This window comes from Meleagris gallopavo, chromosome 15, assembly GCF_905368555.1.
Source record: "Meleagris gallopavo chromosome 15, MGAL_WU_HG_1.1, whole genome shotgun sequence".
Lineage (NCBI taxonomy): Eukaryota > Metazoa > Chordata > Aves > Galliformes > Phasianidae > Meleagris > Meleagris gallopavo.
Genome location: NC_139418.1, coordinates 13,485,218 through 13,489,792, shown reverse-complemented (window position 1 = coordinate 13,489,792; position 4,575 = coordinate 13,485,218).

Sequence of the window (4,575 nt, the reverse complement as noted above, 5' to 3'; positions counted from 1 at the left end):
CTGCCTGCGGCCGAGGATTCCCAGCAGCAGCTGCCTGAGCTCCCAGCTGGGTTGCGTGGTCCTTCTGCCATTGCTCCCTTTGTGAGAAAAGCACCGCGGAGCCTCCCAATGCTTCAGTCCTGTGCTGCATGCTCCTGTGGGCTGGACACAGACAGGGCATGAAGATGCCCAGCCGTGCAGATGTGATCTGCACAGCTTTGCCTTTTCTGACCAAATTTGTGGTGTTTTATCTCAAGAAGCCTCTTCTGAGCAAATGAACAGCAGCAGAGCACGAGGGCCTTGCAGCGTGCTGCTGGCAAATGTAGCTCAAGCAGCTGTTTGAACACACGTGATTGAAGCACACTGTATTTAAACTTAAAAGCAAGGGCTTAGTTTACGTAACATCTCCTCTTGTAGAAAATCCTTAACATAGGGGAGTGATTGTGCCAAACTTTGTCACTTTTGCTATTGATGGTAAGGTTAAACGAAGAATAAAGATCAGAACATCAGCACTTCTACTCACTAAAAGCCCTGGTTCTTCCTTAACATAGAACAGGAGTTTCTAGAGGAAATTACGCTTCAATTTTAAGACAAGATTTAAAATATTTTGAAGTCATAAAACAAAAGAACAGTATACTATCAGAAATTGTGCTTTAAACTAGCTTGTGAGAAGGAACACATCTACGAGTACTTTTACTACCTGCGCAGAACAGCTGCACGCACCATCCTTGATACCAACCCCTTTTGTTTTCTTCCCTCCATCCCTCAGAATGGGGCCAACCAGATGCTGATTTGCCATCACTGCAGCCCCTGCTGTGCCATCAGACGGGTCGTTTTGACACCATTCCAGTTTGTCTTGTTTTGAGATCACCTTGCTCCTCCCTTCTGAAGCAATCTCTGGTCTTGTGTTTCCCCAGGCCTAGCCCAGATGGAAGGGGAAGTTACTCATCTCAGCCATGTGTATTAAAGGACACTGTTATTTACATGAAATAATATAATAGGTCTTTTTTGCTGTCTGTACAGCATGGGTTTTAGTAACTTGTTAGCTCTTGATGGTGTTGTGTTTTTTTGTTTGTTTGTTTTTTTACACAATCATACCAAACTCATGATCTTTTCTAAGAAAACCAGCACAGGGGCTAAGAAATATACACAAATACAGATGTACAATAGCTCAAAGTTTCACCACTTTCAGCTGTTCTCCCTCCCAGTGCTCAAGGTTACCTCCTTCATAGCCAGCCCATCTGCTCCTCAGCCTCCAGTGTATTATTTTAAACTACCATTGATCTCAATTTGTTGCTGTTCACGGGTTGGTGTGTCAGCACCTGGGAAGACTCAGACCTCACTGCTGCTGGTTCTGGAGTGGTAGCTAACACGTGGCACAGGCAGTGGGAAAGCAGCACTGTGGGATTTTTTTTTAAAGACATCACTGCAGCACTAATTAGCAAAGATCACAAATCAGAGCCCAAAGTTTCACTCATGCAAGAAATTTCATCTTCCCATGTGATATTCCCATGAAAAATGCTAAACAAAAAAGACTCAACTGAAAGTCTGAATTGCACTGATTAGCGGTTAATGTGCCGCTTTGATTACTTACCAGTCAACACTTCCCAGACTTATCTGTCTAATGCCATTTGGCTTTTCCAAGATTTTTTGGAAGTGTATTAAAGAATACACATGTTGTATTTTGGTGGGCCTGTGGCTTCAAGGAACACATTTTGCAGCACTCAAATGAGATTATCAAAATGATCCCATCTCTCACTAAAACCTGTTTAAGTCTACAAGCCAAAACATGTGAAAGTATCCTCAACCATAAACAACATGAACAGGATATCTCCATTCTGCTGTACTCTGGTGAAGTGCTCTTCTCAGGAGACTGCTTAAAGAATTAGTACTTTTTACAGTCTATAATTCAAAAGTTGGATTTTTATGCTCTAAGAGGCAGGCAGCTGAGAAGCAAGTAAGGTCAAGTGATGCAATTTCACATGAAAGTCTGAATGCAAATATGAACCGACGCTCTAAAGATCAGAAATTTTTGCCCAGCTGCTACTTTCTTTTTTCTGTCCTTGCACAAGCGAGCAAAAATAAAAGAAGGAAATAATAAAGTACAGCAAGGAGAATATTATGTCCCTGCTTTAGAATCAAGTAACAAGGGAGCTGCCTGGGGCACAGTTAGGCAAAAGTGAGGAGCAATGAAAATCATTCAGCACGTGGTTGAAAAGCAAGATTTCTTCTTATGTTTTTTTCTGAGCCTAATGCTAGTACTAGTTCTTACAGTGCTCATTATCTGTCTTGAAAAGCTTTCAGCAGCAGTTCAAGGACAAACATTTCAAGCTGCATTTGCATAACCAAGAGATACAGATACACATCCATGCAGCTTGTTCTTTTCTGCACTAGACACCAAAGGACTGAGCTTCCCACTGAGGAGTTTCAGTAAATACAGAGTTACCCCAGAGAGTAAAAAAACCAAGACATTGTCAATAGTACATAGTGACAGATGAAGTAATAATGAATGTGAAATGCAATATAGAAGAAATGTGATAAACATTAGGAAAAAATGAGGAGGAGCAGATAGGCAGTAGACCAGACAGCTTTATGGCCCTTTCACTGGTGACAGCGCTCAGCTTGAGCACTGTCCTGTGAGGCAGCACAAGTGAGTGAATCTGGGTGTGATGCTGAAGGTGGTGGGTGAGCAAATGGAAATTCTTTCCAGTTTCCATCATTAGAGCTGGGTTATAAAACTCCTTGTTCATCACCTTTTTTAGGCTACTGAATGAATGGTGCCTGCAGATTCTGAGAACTAATAACCTGCAGCTAGATTATACTGAAATAAACAGCAGCAGTTCTTGTGTTAATAATAACTCACTGAAAAAAAGAAATTGTAGAAAAGGAACAATAATGAGAATTCCTTCAAATCTTACTTCAAAATGTAGAAATTGAGACCAAAAGTTGCCTTTGTACCCTGTAGATCACCACCACCTTCCTCAGATAGACTCCTGCACCTTCTGCAACCCTTATATACTCTGCAATCTTTATATACTCCCAAGAAAGATATTTGCAGTGTTGAGAAAAGCTGAGCGCTGTCATTGCCATCACTTCGGTTTTAATAACATAGGATGGAATTGCTCCCTACCAAGATCTTCAGGAATATTTGGGCTACCAGCTTGATTTGATTTTTCCTTATTTCTTCTTAATCTAGTAAGAGAATGACTGCTGTCAACCCAGAGTCATTCCTTTTAAATTGACTGAGGTTCACAAATAGAGAAAAAAAAATTTAAATATAAGGGGCTGACCTTGCTGGTGCTCAAAGAAGCTGAGTGGTGCATGGCATAGTGCCTGCGTGCAGGACACAGCCGGCTCCTCTGCATCCAGCCCAGCTCCACAGCCAGTCCTGAAGGTGATCAGCAAGGGGCTTTGAAGTGAAAGCAACACCTTTCTTCTGCTGAGAAGTTGAAAGGGAGGAAAGGATGTTTGTTGCACTGATGGTTCTCTCAGTGGAGGTGTCAATGAGTAATTCATGTAGGACTTGTCTAGGAGAAGGAAGTCGAAGTCCGTGTCTTTGGTTTAAGAGTACACAGCAGTGATTAACGGCTTTCAAGCTGTTTGAGAACGAGTCCAACAGCTGGCTTGGAAACACTGGAAATTCATGTTAGGAGGAGTTACACATGTGTGAATCAACATCATACCTATGACAGAGAATTAAGCATTCAGTATAATTCAATGACAGCTTTTCAGCAGAAATACCAGGATGAGCTATATATGTAACATAAAGCCAAACAGGCTAATTAGCTAGATTCGCAATACTTGAAAAAACACAAAGGTGTTTTAATAATCACCCATTTAAAGCACTGGGTTTTAAACAGCATTAAGGAGTTTCCTGAGTTTTTGATGTAAATTCCTCATAGCAGGAGCTGCAAAGAACTTAATGGGAGATGGCAGGGAGAAAAAGCGGTGCTCCAAAGCATTCTGTAGCTTTTTCAAGCAAGCTTGCTTTTGGTGCAGGATTAGTTTTCTCACTCTTGACCTAAGGACCACACAACATGCTGAGAAATGCTGACAGAGGGACGTAGGTATCTCTATACCTCCCCTACCCCTCTACCTCTGGCTCTCAGGCCTACCCCCTCAGTATTTTTCCTAAGTCCAGGATCTCACAGACCATGTGAGGTTGGAGGGAGCAGAGCAGGCTGCTCTCAACAGCAGGAATTCAATGCTTCCAACCTGCACCCACACTACACAGCAGAGTGAAGTGCAATTCCTGCGCTGTTCTGGTTAATTCCTGCTTCCAAGCACACGAATCTGGCTTGCTATTTTGGTAAGAATAATTTCATTCCATTCTTCTCCTGATTTGTTTTCTCAGCTTTAATACTTCAAGGGTTTAAACTGGCCTTTGAAAGGAACACCTTTGAAGCTAGAAAATAGTTTTGCTGCTGGCTGCCCTCTGGTTTGCCCTTTAGACAGCTCTCTGGCAAGAAGCTTCTGATTTTGCAAATCAAAACCTGCTGTTCTCCGGCACACATACCACGCTATCCACTCAGCAAGAAAGGGATGGGGAGGGCTGAATAAAAACCTGACTTCCCCCACCCTCACGCCCCTCTACAT